Raw genomic sequence first — 16,667 nt, 5'->3', positions numbered from 1 at the left:
TTTAAAGCAGGGCTTACTTACTTCAACAACAACAATAACAAATATTAGTCTATTTGTGTTGGTGTAGATTTTTTAGTTATCAATAATTAGCTGAGGTTAACCTGAAAGCTTCAACACAGCAAAAGTAGTTTTAAAGACCTATAGAAAATGTTATTCGGCATGAGTGAAAAGTGTACTCCATTAGGGTGTGGAATAATTTAATTCCTGATATAGTAACTATTACAATAAAGGAAAGGTGGTTAAGATCATCAGTTGGATGGGTGGTCTGGGATCAAACAGGTTGCTACTCACCTAAGTCTGTTAAAAAACAAACACTGTTTTCAAATTTTGGTTCCTGTTCAGCCTCAACAGGACTCTATTATTGGTCTGTGCATCAATCTTGTAAGTGGAGAAATCGTTCACAATTCAAACCTCCACCTAGAAATTCCAATGCTATGCTTCTAGTTAAGGAATTTATATATGAACGCATCATGAATCCATATTTTGGCTAAAACATGGTATGTAAGGATTGCACTTTTCGAAGTGATATTATAAAAAGGAACAGAGGAAGTTTATCATCTCAACTGGGTGGACTTCAGGCTTTATAAGAAACCTCACACTATCAGCATGTATGGGTTTCCTGTAACCACATAGGCAGAGCCTTCATTAATCTTGAGTAAAACTTCAGTGAATGTTCCAGTGAGGCTTCTCAATGCTGGAAGCTGTGGATGAACACAGAAGATTGAGAGAAAATGGGAAATCTTTATGAAAATAAGGTTGTGCTTATTTGAAGGAAATTGTACAAGTAAAATAATTTTCTATTGGTTCTTGGTATTTGATCACAATTAAAAAAATAACATTGCATTCTATATGCTATTTATGGCAATGCTAACAAAAAAGTTGTAAATCAGTATTTGTAGCTGTGAGAGGGCTCTAAGTAACTTGGAAAAATATTTGAGCACTTTATCTCTGATTGTGACCCAGCTAGTCCCCATGTAAAAGAGGAAACATAGCCTACTTGGTCTGTGCAATCTTTGGCTTCTCTGATGTGGACCCATGGCTAATAGCATTAAGATCGACATCTTCAAGACTGAATTTGGAGTAGAATCAGAACTGTTTGATAATTTGTGTCACTATTTTTTTTTTGAGCCAAATACATGCTACTCTTAACATATATTATGTGTCAGTTGAGGTAGTAAGTATGGCATTTGATCTGTTCTACAAGTGTCCATACCTTTGGATTTCCTATCCACTTAAAATTTGGAGTCTGACTAGGTAGACATATTTGAAGAAAGTGCTTTGGAGAGTAGAGATGAAAATGATGTTTGTATGCCTGACGACAGTTCTGGGCAGAAAGCAGGTAGGGTTTGATCCATCACTTCTGGGTCAAGAGGTGATAGTGATTTTGACTTGTCATTCACATTCACATCATTCACATGTCTTAGCCATTTCTTCAGAGTACTATGACAGGTGACCCAGTCATCATTTATCAAAGCAAGTTATTCATCCATGCATTCAACAAGTATTCACTATGGATCAGGCCTTGTGCTAGGCGCCAAGCATATAATGATGATTTAGACCAGAAAAATGTGAACCTCTAATCAGTGGAGTTGACAGATAAGTAAAGCCACATTATGAGTGCTATGGACAAAACATGAAGGAGTATACCATAAAGGGTATATCACCCCTGTCTGAGGAGGTGATATTTGAGCTGAGATGGAAGCATAAGTTATGATCAAGTGGAAAGAGTGGATGGGGAGAAAAAGAGTATTGTACAAAGAGGGAATAATGGAAATGCCTTGAGATTGGGGGATATATAGTGTTTTGGGGAGCTGAAAGCGAGCCAGTGCGGCTGGAGGGCACATAACGAGAGATGGGGCAAGATGCAGCCAGACCATGTGGTTAGGATCCCATGAGTGATTATCTAGCCTGGTATAAATGGGGACACTGTCCATGGAGAATCAAGACATATGATTGGCTATGTTAGCGATTGATCATTGGAGAGGGAATTTGGGGGGGCAGGGCCTAGAAGTTGGAGGAGGCTCATCTATAGCAGGAATCCTCTTCCCAATACTTTGACATCCATGTTTCTTAATCCCTGGAGGTTTGTTATGATTCCATGCACTGACTTCACTTTGAGGGGTTTAGTTGGAGGTTAGCTATTGTTATTTGCAGATAATTTTTAGAAATAATAAATAATTTAAACTAAAAAATACTTACTCGAGGCTCAAGTTAACTAAATTGGTCAACATCATTGATTCAATTAATGAATAACTACCAATTCGGAAGTCTTTACAAAGTCTCTGTTTGAAGAACCAATTAATCTTTAGAGCCCTGCACAAGCTGGATCTATATGTTTCTAAACAGCTAGTGAAACATCCGGTTCCCCAGATAATTTCTCTACGACTGCAGATACCGGGACCTTTAGAAAAATGTAGATCTTATTTTTTACTTTCTGTATGATTAAGGGTCGGTGTAACACAAAAGAGTAGGGGGGAAAAAGAGTAGAAAATAAAATTTCTTTGCATAATCTTGGACTCATACTCCCTTTTGTCCATCTATTATAACTTAATTGATTTGCTCCTTGTTTTAAGATTTATATAATGTAGAAAATCCAATTTAGGTGGCAAAAAGGGCAAAAAGGGTCAGTATCTGTAAGAGAAGTCTCAAGCTTGGGCTCTGGATTCAGACGTGGGGGTCAGAATGAGGATTGAGAGGTAAGAGGATGATGATCCCTGGCTTAAGAACTTTTTACGATCTAGAGAAGACATACGGCTTGTTAAATAAACTTTCTTAAAACTTACCAGTGGAAGTAGAGAATAAATGGAGGTATTTCTTTTTTCCGACTGGAAAGATTAGAGGGTCTTTATGGAAAGAAGTAAGTTTTGATTGGTGGCCTTGAAGGTTGAAGTGAATGTCAGTAAATCCTCCTGAGAGGGAAGGGTGGGGCACAGTGAATTTGATCTATGTCCCACCACCCGTAGTTGTGCCAAGGGAGAGGAGGGGTATGTGAACCTGCAAAGGTACTTTGGCTCCAGATCAGTTGGGGCATACAGCCCTCCTGAGAAAGTGGGACTTCACTTAAGGTTTTTGAGTAGAGGAGTGATGTTATAATGTGTATGTGTCCAGAAAGATTATAAGAATTTATGGACTGGATATCCTGGTGGCAAGGAGACCATTAAATTGGTATAATGCCCCAAAAAGAAGTAAGGAAGTTTGACACTACTGCGTGACAAGGTGAATTACTTTATCTTGTTCATAGACATTTTAATAATTAACAAAAATGATTTAAATGTTTTGTTAAACATGGACAGATATGTATGGCAAATTGTTATTTGAGCTACATCTTAAGAACAAAGGACTACACTATTATTTTAAGCTACTATAAAACTTTTTACTCTGAACAGTATTCATAAATATTAATAGTGAAAGTTGACTACCAAGCACTAACTTTAAAAAATGGTTATACTTAAAATTATAAGACATTTATGTTTTCAGGTGTAAATATTTAAGGAATGGATAGATGATTCATTTTGAGGTTCATTAGAATAGTGCTTTCTCATTGATACCCAATTGTACCTAAATCATGACAGTACTGGGCTGATAGTGTAGTGAAGTGTGTTTGAAAGGCAGTGCTTTTCTGACAAAGATTTATTTGGTGGTTTCATTTTCTCTGAAAAGGAAAGCAGGAGATCAGCGAAGCTCTTACCATTTGCATTGTGGCAGATTGACTTGATTTCAGAAGGCCAACAAAAAGATGGGACTTTTGAAACTAGGCAGTGGGAAAATATAGACACACCCTTATTTATACTTGCTTGGGGATCTGTCAGCATGCATATGTGTATAGGCGTGCATGTGCACGTACACACGCATGTATACTGATCTTAGCAAATTGTGTGTATTCAGTGAGAAAGAAAATTTTGATACTTAAAATATAAGCATAAATTGTCATCCTGATAGTTGCAGCAAGACTTTCTTTTAAAATGGAGATTGGGTCTAATTCCATATAAAGAAGATTATAGGAAAGGTAATTTAAATTGTAAGTAGCTTTGTTCACTAAAATGCTAGATTCATTTGCAACAGTGTTTTATTTCTTTTGGAAGCCAGACAACTAGTTTAATAGTGTACATATGAAACACTAATTTGGCTTGTTAATTGGATGCAATTAAACTGAGGTTATTTTATACTGCTTAATTGTCTGAAAATTACATGTGTTGCCATGCCTGTGTAATGTGAGGCAAAAACTGGGGGTATAGTGGAAGCGGAGGTGGAGGGACGTAAGGTCTAGTACTGTCTTTGCAATTAGCTCTCTGTAAAAACTTGGAAGCAAGTCCTTTAAACTCTCTGGACTTCATTTGGAAATGAAAGGATTGGAACAGATGGGCTTCTAAAGCCTCTTCCAACTCATATTCTATCAGTTTATAAATTCTACTTTGTAGTTCTGAGAGAACGCAGTGTCATTATATTCTGTAATTATGGTATTACAAGGATGAACTAAACACTTTCATAAAATCAGCACAGTGCCAATTTAGCAAATCCGTTAGAAGGAAGGGTATTTAGGCTGTAAGAGCACTTACTCTGTGCCAGGCTGCACACCAGGCACTCTCCAGTGACAACTGTCAGAGGGTTGGTGTTACTACCTTCATGGTTACACACTGAGGAGATCGACACTCAGAACGAAAGGTGAACTGATTTTTTGCAGGGACACTGTCATAGTCCGTAATGAAGCAGGATTTGAACTCAGGGCCATTTGGCTCCAAAAACATTTGGTCGTTGCACCATTGCATGCAGTGGCATAAGCAACTGTTAGATGTTGAAATTACTGCAGAGGTTAAAAAATTAAATTGCCAACCGTTTTGTTTACTTAGCACAGTGTTTAACCCTAGTAGTTTAGGCATATCCACCAGTGGGATAGACACTCTGTGAAGGAGTTAGCCTCGGGGCTAAGAGCCTGGATTTTAAGTCAGACAGAACAGGGTGAATTCCAGCTCCCCCACAAGCTCCGGGGAATTTTGGAAGGTCACTTAACCTCCCAGAGATTACAAAATGAGGATGATAATATCTGTTTAAGGGTCATTGTGAAATTTTTATGAGAATGTGCGTACCTGTCACTGAGCACAAAGTAAACGTTAAATGCCTGGTAACTATGATTATTATGAAGAAAGGATTAGACCCAAAGGCGAGGGGTGGGAAGCACAGGAGAACAGAAATTGTTGTGACAGTAAACTATCACTTACACATTTTCAAATGGTCTATTAAACTCCTGATTGAAATGCTTTAAGAAACAATGTCAGGATGCCCGTGTATTTCGACCATTGACAAGTGGAAATAGGGGTATTTCTCATTGAGCTACACTAGTGAAGTGAACGAAATTCTCTGGTTCTTCCTGGATCATCCTTCTGGAGTTTTTTGGTCTAAAAATAGCCCTTGGGGCCTGAATTACCCAACTGGAGCTTCCACATACATGGGAAGAGCTGGGGAACCGGTGTTTACTGCTGGGGCCTTGGGCTTGCTGAGGGGGCACAACTGGATTTGTTTCTGGGACTGTGGACTTTTAAACAAACATTTAGTAATTCAGCAGAGATTTATTCAGCACCTACCTGCCCTGGGAAAGGTGCTCTTCGAGACGCTGGGGATTCATCAGTGAATAAAAAAGAGTTTTTAAAAAATCCCCTCTCCTCATAGTGTTTACATTCCAATGGACTACTTTAGAAACTTCTGGGGGCAAATGTAGTTCTTTGTGCTACTTCCCAGGGTTTTTAGAAATCTCTACTTTCATATTGCATCTCTCTACCCAAATAACAGTTAATGAAGCATTGCAAGACTTACTAAATAAATCACTAATGCAAAAAGCCCATTTATTAGACCTGTATCTGTTATCTATATTTTTCATAGTTTTTTGAAGAGGTACTATTTTTGCATAACTAAATATTATAATACTGTTTTTTTTAAATATTTTATTTATTTATTTGACAGACAGAGATCACAAGTAGGCAGAGAGACAGGCAGAGAGAGAGGAGGAAGCAGGCTCCCTGCGGAGCAGAGAGCCCGATGCGGGGCTGGATCCCAGAACCCTGGGATCATGACCTGAGCCAAAGGCAGAGGCTTTAACCCACTGAGCCACCCAGGCGCCCCTATAATACCGTTTTTTTTTTTTTTTTAAAATTCCTCTTTACAGTTTAGCATGATGGCCTTTCCTACCCTGTCGAATCAAATTCTGAGTATTTTTTCATAAGGAAGAAAAGAAAATGGTTTTTAAATGACACGTTCTATTGTAAAATGCATGTATAAGCCTGTTAAGGTGGAGATATTACCACAACTTCTATTTGGCTTGTATGTTTTTCGTCTTATTTAAATGAATTTTTTCATTTTTTTCCTAATAATTTTTGTGATCAAATTTCTAGCAGATTAGGGTGGTTTATGCTTTCACAAAAATGTGGTAAAAACACAGCTCACGGTAGAGAGTAGGCAGGCAGGAGGTATTTGGTAAATATTGAAGTCATAATTCTCAAGAAACTTATACTTTAAGTGTTAAGAAAAGACATTGGACTCACTGTAAAATGGCAGGAAGGGTCATCAGAATCAAATGATGGATGAAGTCGTGGCTAATCTTTGCTCCAAGTGTTTCTTCAGCTTAGTAGGAAGTCCTCTGGGAGACAGCTGTCTTCCCTATATACCCAGCCTCACACTTCTTACAGCCTTGGTCAGGGTCTCCTTGGGCTCTGCAACTTCCCATTTGATTTTACAGCAACTGCCCAGGTAGAGCCATTTTAAGATAATTTTTTCCTACAGTTGGATAGGGAAGTTTATAGTTGACTGGAATTCTTCCTTGTAAGATAGTTTTCTTTGGCCATATTTTGTTTAGGGTGATCTGAATGAAACGCTATATGAAAGTAGTTACTGCTTACACGTGTGTGGTTTAAAGAAAAGTTGTTTCTTGGTAGGTCTGCTTGGATAAATTTGGCATAAAAAGAGAATGTATTCCTTTACTTCATTTCAGATCCTTGGCCTTGGAAGCAAAGAAAAATGCAGGAGGGAAAGCTGGGGGTGAATCTTTTCCTCTCATTTGAAGTGATGAACTCTGTCTTTGCAACCCAGCAGGGCCCCATGAGACAGTCCTGATGGCTGGCCCCAACACTTTGTGGACAAGTCATGGGAAGTTCAGCTTCTAATTATCCATGGAATAATTACCAAACTTTATTTTTCTTTCTTCTCCTGATGCTTACATTTTGAATAATCCCCGTTTCTCTAAGCAAGGGAAAAACCCAGGGTTATAAATATTGAATTTATTTTCATGTTACTCTGTTTATTTGTCATGTGTCAAAAGTTTATGTTTGGAGAAATACAAGCTCTTTGGGTAAAATGAGGATTTCGAACATCTTTGTGTCCTTGTTGTCAGGATGTGCTCATTAGAACCTAAACCCAGGCCACAGAGGACGACTGAATGGCTGCTGGTAAATCCTGACCCCACTAGTTCATTGCTGGCCTCATTATTGATTTTCAAAATGATTCAGGCAAAGTGGCTGTACTTCTGTTATATTTCATTGTTTCTTCGTCTATAAAAATGAAGCATTGTTTATAGCACTGCCCTATCTCCTGGGAGCTGAGCACGGTAACACAAGAGAATTGGAGTGGCTATTTTTAGGATGTGAAGCAACACTAAATTTTGAGAATAATTCAGTTGTTGAAAAAAATCTGATACACAGCAATACATTTGTGACAAGGGTTAGTAGAGTGTTCTTGAGATAATTGACTGCTATTGATGCAATTTATTATAGGCATATGCAATTGTTTTCAGAAAGATAATGGTTAGCAGCTCCACGGATTGTTGTGATATCCCCAGTGCATTTAAATTTTGCGTCGGTTATTAATGCACATGTGTAGCGAAATTTCAGGATAGTTATACCCCTATTCAAGGAGAAGGAAGGAATCCAAAGACATTTGTTTTTGAATTCATGATCTGTTTCCTTGGTCCAATGGCCTCAGTTAGTATTCGTGATGAACTTGGTGCCCAAATTTAATCAAGTGTAGCTTTTAAAAATGGGCCAAGTGGCTGAGAATATTCAAAACGACTTTTTAAAATAAATCACCTGACAGTATAAAATATAACAAATAAATTGAACATTAGTGTGGAGATTAGATTTTTTAAATAGACTCCAAATTTGTTCTGTCATCAGTTGATTTTGGTGATCTTTTATGAGAGTTTACTAATGTTAAATCTAATGATGTCTGAAAGTAGTTATAGGGCATCAAGAGCTGATCTCGAAAAATTTCACATTTTAGCTAATACCAGGAATTTATATTGTGAGGAAATTGTCCTGATAATTTATCTTTCTTTTCCTATATCCTTGTGGGTTGTGTAGGATGGGAACAAGAAGGAAACAGAGGACACTTCGAAATTAATAACAAAATGGCCCTGGCTGTGAAGCCTGCTCTGGGTATATTAACCCTCCCCATAGCTGTAAAAGCAAACAGTGTCTAACAGTATATCTAACATTTGTGATCTCCTTGACGGCAACAGGTTTTGGTTTGAATTTCATAAGACTTTTTGACAATATGCTGCACAGTTGTGTAAATCAAACTTACTGTTTTCTTGTTTGACATGCAAGGTATTACTAAGAATATGAGGCAGGCAGAAAGAGAGCGGTGTAGAAATGGAATTCTGAGGGTCTTTGGAGGATGCAGGTACCCTCCTTCCTTATTCAGGGTAAGCTTTCCCAGAGGCCTTTTTCCAAGAGGGTCAGATTTTGGTTTTGAGCGGGTGGCATGTTCAGTATCAGTTCAGATCGTAATTCTGCATGTGACACCTTATTTAGGGCATCTCTTAAAGTATCTGATTTAAATTATGATGGTTAATTTGCATGGGTGTAGGATCTGACGTATTGATTTTTCGGATGATGTAAGTCGTCTGACTTTGCAATGTAAGTCTTTTCATAGAATGTCAAGATTAGATAAAACCAGCGGAGGTATCATTTCATCCCCGACAGAGAGAGGAGAAATCACTCTGTACGAATCGCCAAGGACTGCGTGCATTCAGTCTCTACTTACACACCTCTTCTTTGCTTTGGGAGGCAGATTGCACTCCTGGACACTGCCGCTGATGAGCAGGTTTTGGCCTTCTGTAGTAGCCAAGTTTCCTCATTGACTTGCATGACATTCCTACAATTATTTAAAAATAGAGATCATGTTCATCTTAAGTGTTCTTTCCTCCAGGCTAAATATTCCTAGTTCCTTCAACTAGACCTCTTATTAGGTTGTTTCATTTTTATTTTATTAATTTCTTCAGGGATCAAGCTGCTCATGTCTGAAATGTACTGTAGGCTCTTATTTGTCATGAATCCTCAAAAGTAAATTGCTTATCGCCATTTACTTTTCTGGATGTAGCCTCTTACCAACCGGGCAGAAGCATTTTACAGGAAAGGCCTAAACATGCTTGCTGAGACTTTTATAGTGGGAACAGAGGGCTATGTAATAACGTAACACAAATCTATTTTCACAAATAAAGTTAGTGGCATTCTGGCACGTGTGCGATGTATGGGAATATAAAATATAAAGAGGAGTGTTTCACTATTCTTATCTTTCTTATTACAAAAGATTACTTTTGTAATCTACTGTACTGAGCAGGGAAAAAGCACTGTGCAAAGCAAACTGTAATTAAAAGAAGCAGGTGAAGTACCACAAGAGAGGCATATGGGAAGTATTAAGGGTGAAAATCATCTCTGGCTGAGGAGTTCTGGGAATGTTTCATGGGAGAGCGGGGTGCTTTAGATAGGTATTGACTCTGATAGACATCAGTGTGGGAAAGTGTCAAGAGTATTCTCGGGGCACCTGGGTGGCTCAGTGGGTTAAAGCCTCTGCCTTCGGCTCAGGTCATGATCTCAGGGTCCTGGGATCAAGCCCCACATCGGGCTGTTTGCTAGGCAGGGAGCCTGCTTCCCTTCCTCTCCCTCTGCCTCTCTCTGCCTACTTGTGATCTCTGTCTGTCAAATAAATAAATAAAATCTTAAAAAAAAAAAAGAGTATTCTCACAGAAGCGTCTGATTTGAGGACAGCATAAAATGCATATTAAGTGAGTGTTGGTGAAAAAGTTAGAATGCTTGGGATACATTGTCTAAAGACTTGTATTCCAGCTTAAAGAGTTTGTACTTAATGTGATAAGTAATGGTGGAGGTACACAGTGCAACACAGGGAGAGTTTGGCCCCTGATTTTGGCAGTTTCATAACTTTACAAATACAGTTAAATGAAATGAAATAGATAAAAGATATGTTAACATTTTTATAGAGAAAATTCTATTTCATGTGCATTTTGCATGAGACACACTGGTTTTGAATTAGCATCTCGTTTTCTTTGAACTAGAAGCTCAGCAGTCTTCAGGATAATGGCTTCAATCATAAGTAAAGTAAATGTATTACTGGTGGACGTTTTATTAACATTCACACATGGGCCAGTTACTCATACCTTTTCTACTTCCTACTCTTTGGCGGTATAAATGACACGGCACACTGACGCTACACTCAGCTCAAATGGTTGCCATTTTAGTATGAAGTAAATTAATCTTTTCTTTGATTTATATTTTCTATTAATAAAAAATGGGGATGTAGAATATTGGGAAGTACTTCTCTGCAGGTGCATGACTTGTAAGACTATTACATGGATAGGACCTGGGAGTATGCATTGAGTTTTGTTGCATTTAAATAAAAATTTAGAAAAATTTTTTAGTTTAGATCTGGACTGCCTTCAGTGTCTATGAGAAAATGCCTTTCTTAATTTGCCTACACAGATTGCTTATTAATCCACATAATAAATGGTAAACAAGGTGATGGGCATATAGTTCACAGGACAAGGGGACTTATACGCAGAAGTGATATCCTAGACAATATATTAGACAAGAGTAACATAATTATATATTACTAAAACAAAAGGTACCATTTCCCGAGTGGACACTTTGATTTTGGAACTCTTCTTTTAACCACTGTGGAAAGTAACTTATTTTAGATTTAGCCCTGGTCACACTGTTAGTCTTCAGAGAAGTACAAAGGACTCTGTGAGGGACTAGGAGAGAATACAAAAATACTGCAGTGTAATACAGTAATTTATGCAGTTCATTAAATTTTAATTACACTTGAACGCATGTGGGAACACTGATGTTTCAATAACACTTGATTATAGGCCATCTGAGCACTTACTATTATTTAGACTTTATTGAGGGCCTATTCTGAAATATTAAATATAAATGGAGGCTGAAAAAGGAGGTATGCTCTTAAACACTTAAGTGCTATGTAACATTTCCATTTGAAGAACATACTGACTTTTACCTGTAGCCTGATAAGTCTGAGGTGATGAGGTCCCATCTTGTTATCGTCTGGGAGACGAAATGAGCAGTCCTTGAACCAACTGTGGGTCCTGGTACTTTCTTAGTGACAGGTGCTGTCTTTTGTGAAGTTGTCCAGTCTTGAGGGCATCAAGGCATGAATAATTTGCACTGAGGTCATTTAATAAAGAGAAGGCTGTAATTTTGGAGGCAGCTTATAAGAAGAATAAAATCATGGAACTTGGAAATTCTGAAGTAGAAAGAGATCATATTGGAACCAAAGATTGTGGAGCATGTCCTCAGATAGCTTTTCCACAAAAGGTTTATTCATTCCTCTGTGTGTGTGTGTGTGTGTGTGTGTGTGTGTGTGTGTGCGCATGCGTGTGCGTGTGCATAATGTAGTTCTCTCCTTATTTCTGTACCTTCCCCTTCCTGTTCACTCAGTGAGCTGTAATACTCCTTTGACTCTGCTTCTCATATTGAGTTTTGAGCTGGGCTCTGCTTGGGGCAAGTGCTGGTTCTCCAGGAACAATGCAGCCCTACAGTATGTAATGGAAAAAGGACATGATGCTGAGAAAGAAGACCATCCTGATGATTTTGTCATTGCATTTCTTGGGAGCCACTTTTCTGGAAAAACAACAAATGATTGGTGAATGCTTATTTGAGAAGAATCATCTTCAATACTGGATATTATAGAGAAGAATAAAAACCTAGTATGTCCTGAATATTTTTACAGGTGCCAATTTGTGTGATGGGTCAGCATTTCCCAGTCATGTTATGTCAAAGACAATCTGGAGTCTAAGAACATGTGGAGGCTCTTGGGGTAGAGAACTGGGATCTCAGAAACACAGAGACCCAGATAAGTACTGTAGCAATTCACAATTACTCTCATATGGTGACTAAACGTCTAAATGAGACTGATCCTGAGTTAAATAATGAGTTTTAAAGGAATGGACTTGAAAAAGCTCAAGTCTTGATTTTTTTGTTGAATGGAACAGTGATATATTTTTTTGAGGTTGGAACTGTGCAGTTTTAGAATGTACTTTAAAGTACAAAATTGGAGCATTTTGTTTCAAAAGAGAAAGCATAAAATACATTATCTTTATAAAATATCCTTTGTCCTCACAGTTGCCTGATATAAAAGAGATGCTTTTGAAAATAGCACCAGGACCTGAAGAATTCACAGTTTATGATTATGGTTTATATTTTCAATTATTTATTTCTTCAAGTATGTATTTTTCATGATTTATTTAATGCTAACATACTGACCTTTTTTATTCTCAGTCACTACTAAATTTATGGCAATACTGATTTTACTTATTTATTTATTTATTTATTTGACACAGAGAGAGAGCCCACGACAGAGGGAGCAGCAGGCAGAGGGAGAGGAAGGAGAAGGCTCTCCACTGAGCAGGGAGGCCAATGGGATTCCATCCCAGGACCCTGGGATCATGACCTCAACCAAAGGCAGACGCTTAACCCACTGAACCACTCAGGCATCCATCCCAATACTGATTTCATTTAGTCTGTAATTAGGATTATAAAACAGCATAATTTTTAGTCATCCCTTCCTTGTTCTTTCCAACTGCCATCATCAGCAATTTAAGTATGACCTAGAGAGCATGAACTTGGAATAAAATCTTCAGTGAACTTAGTATTTGAGCAGTCACTTGCAGGTTTTGGAGTGTTAATTCTATACCGTGGGCAGGTGATTGGAAGGAATAAGTAAAATTTTGTTCTAATTGAAACCATGAGCATCACTGCAGGGATTCAGTAAATAAAAAGATGATTGATATGAGAGGGAAAAAAGCCAAGCGACAAATGGTGTGAGATCACCCTGTAGATGGACAACTACCATGGTATGTTCTAGGATTAGACACATTAGACTCAGTTTTACAATCAAGAATCTTTTGGTACAGTTTGGGAAGCTCAGGGAAGATGTTTAAAAGTTACTGTATTCAAGCTAAGTAAATAAAGTGGTCAGTGGTGATTATTTCGTGGCCCCCCTCCCAGCATTCATGAGTAGGCACTGGCAGCTAAGCTAGCCTAGAGCCGCCTATGGAGGACAGAAGGGTGGTTTTAGTTTGGAGTTAGGAGTATGGGAATGGGAAGGGTTTGTGGTTCCTTTTCAACAAAATTGAAAAGAGCCCATCTGAGTTCCATACATTTATTCTAGTCTTGTGTTCTTTGAGCCTGCTTCTTGATAAAATGGGGATAAGATTGTATGTGAAATAAATGGTAAACTCTAATAAGCTGTGCAAGCTTAAGATATTATGTATACAGTATTTCATTGTGTTATGGAAATGTTTAGAAATAAGACAACAAAAGAAGTACAAGGGGCTTTGGATCACATTAGGTGGAAGCCAAGGTAACATTTAATATTGCCCCTAGGTAGTACATGACTGGGTAGAACAACTCACATTTATTAAATTGCAAAGTCTTTCAGGTACACTTAAAGTATATTTTAAAAGTTCAGTAAACTTTTAAAAATGTAACTTCTTTATCAAGGCGAGGTAGACCTGGATAATGAACTTCGTAAAAGCAGAAAGCATAGACTTTGTAATTCTTAGATTCATTTACTTGTGAATCCATAGGTCACAATGCAGTACACATTTAAACATCATGACACTTAGCCTAAACATGTTTTTAAAAAATAGAGTTCATTTTTTAGAGCAATTTTAGGTTCACAGCAAAACTGTGTGGAACAGAGATTTCCCAGATCAGCCTACATTCTGCTCCACACCCCCAACCACAGAGTCTCCTCCACTATAAAAATCTTTGCACCAGAGTGGTACAGTTGTTACAACTGATGAATCCATGCAGACACATCATTATCACCCAGAGCCATAATTTACACTTGGTAGACCGTAAGTATTTTACTTCCATGTCCTGATGTGAAACTTCGGTTAGTTAAAATATTCGAGATGTTGGCACAGTGTAACATTTGTTAACATTGATTCAGCATGAGAAGATGCCTTATGGTCTTCCTTTTAAACTTTATTAACCTTAAGCTACTGCTTCTCTAGAATTACACCTGTTAGGATCTGGTTTATGTTTTCCCACTAAATGGAAGGCTGGAAATTTAGGATAAAAGAAACGATAAAAATCACCATTGTTTTTACTGAATAGGTAATTTCCATTTTAAAACATTCTGGCCATAAGTTTCGTGTGCTATTAAAGTGGCGAAATACAAGATTGAAGGCTTTGTGAGAGACTCTGATTTTTTTTATATTAAACATTTGATATATAGCAAATGAAGGCCCTGAAAAAAGGACTTTATATGTTATGTAGTGGGTGTTTTAATAATGAAAACATACAGAATATGATTTTTTTTTATTTTTTATTTTTTTCAGAATATAATTTTTATTTGCATAACAGAATATGCTTTTTAGAAACATCCAAACAGACTTGCCTCCCTTGGCCTCACTGGAGCTATGCAGCATGGAAGTGTTCTCTTTCCACTTTTCTGTCTCACAGTTACTTAAGGAATCCGCAATTAAGAGATAGAAAAAGGAGGAGAAAACAGCAACAACACTGAAATCATCTTCCCTTTTTATTATTTAAAAATAACCCTAGTGAAAAAAAAAAGTCACCTTTGGGGAAATTACGTTGAAAATTAAGCTAAGAAACTTATGCAAGGAAAGTGCTTTCTCTAAGCACCTGGAAACCTAGGTCTTTCCGCGCAGTCTGGGGAATGGACGCGGAGCGGGAGGCCAGCCCGCCGTGACCTGCGCGCAGCGCTGGAGTCGCCCGGCTTGGTGTGGTTCGGGAGGAAAAGCGACTCCCCCACTGCGGAGGCGGGCGCTGCTCTGGGTGGCTCCGCCGTGTCCCTGCCCCTGCGCCGAGGCAGTGCGGGCACCCGGCTCAGGGAGCCCTTCCAGGACAGGGGAGCCCCGGCCGCCTGTCCCTCCCCCTCGCGCCTGGCCCGCCCTGGAAGGGGCTGAACTTTGGCCTCCGGTCCGCTGACACCCGAGGGAGTGTGAATGCAATGACGTCTCCGCTCAGTTCAGCTGCACAACAGGAAATGCTCTCGGCCTCCCCCCTTCCTGCCCGGAGAAAGTGGGGCTTCTTTTTCCTGGCGGCCGCCGCCGCGCCGGCTGAGACCTACTTTCGGGGCTGCCTGCGCCCGGTGGGGGAGGAGGGGGGGAGGGGCGCCGGGGAAAAGGGACCCCGAGGAGGAGGATGCACTTGGCTTTGCAATGGCTCGCTTTGCTGATTCTGCTAGGGGACTCCACGGTGCTGAAAAGACCGAATGTCGGGTGACCGCTGGCCCTGGGGAGTCCACATCACTTGCATAAGAGAGGGAACACCCAGTCAGGTGGGCCAAAAATACGAACGAGCTCCCGAAATCGAATCGAATAGTGCTGAATAATGCTGACCAGAGAGGGCCAGAGCGGACTTTCCATCGCCTCAGTAGAATGTACAATCTTCCTTTCACAAAGCCCTGACAGGAAACCTTTTGTTTAACCTCCTTCTAACTGTCACCTCTTACTTTGTTGTGGCGACAAAGATACGAAGAACGTTTAGTGCAAAGCACAAACATCATGCTGTTACACAGCTCAAGACAGAACCATTACAAGAACATTATCTCCGTATTCATGAGTTTAATCCTTGTTGTTTAGGTAGTGAATCTTGTGTGAATAAATACGGATGATTTTGTCAATTTGAGCCCAGTACTACGGCCCTGGATTTACTGCCCTTATAGATTTTTACTGTTTTCCTACATTTTTGTTTTTATTTATTTATTTTTTTGCTATAGATAGGCTTACGAAATTGAAGCCAAGCAAATAAATCCAGGCTTTTTAAAATAAAAGGTGTTTTACTTTGTGCTAATGATCTTTCAGGTTACATTTTAGAATAGGTGTTTAGTATTAACATTCTGTAATTTAGTAACATAGATCTTACCTGTTTCATATACTTGCCAGCATGGTAAAAAACAGTAGCATCAGCTGGGCAGCCCTCATTGTGATTACTTTCTCCTTGACTCATGAATAGGCTTTGTAATGGTAGATTGTTCTTTTGGCCACACAGCCAAAATGTCAGAGTTCACAGGGAGGTCTGCTAAGGTTTCTTCTATCACAGACTTGACAGTGAAAAGATTTAATAGATTCAAATATCACTTAGGAGTTCTTAGTAAATCTAGAAAATCATTTCACATTGGAATATACATTGTGTACATGTTGAAGTTAAACTGAGTCATAACGATAATCACTGATTTTTTAACTTTTATAACTGTTGCCTAAATTTTTTTTTTTTTTAAATAAAGTCCCCATGGGATCATCGAGTGTGTATATACTACAATATCATTTCCCTTGGGATGCTTTCAGCTGATTTATGCAATAAGGAAGTTAAAGAGCACTTAGTACATTTGGAAGA

Source organism: Enhydra lutris, unplaced genomic scaffold, assembly GCF_002288905.1.
Source record: "Enhydra lutris kenyoni isolate GAN:26980312 unplaced genomic scaffold, ASM228890v2 scaffoldscaffold17, whole genome shotgun sequence".
Classification (NCBI taxonomy): Eukaryota; Metazoa; Chordata; class Mammalia; order Carnivora; family Mustelidae; genus Enhydra; species Enhydra lutris.
This window is presented reverse-complemented; position numbering follows the sequence as displayed.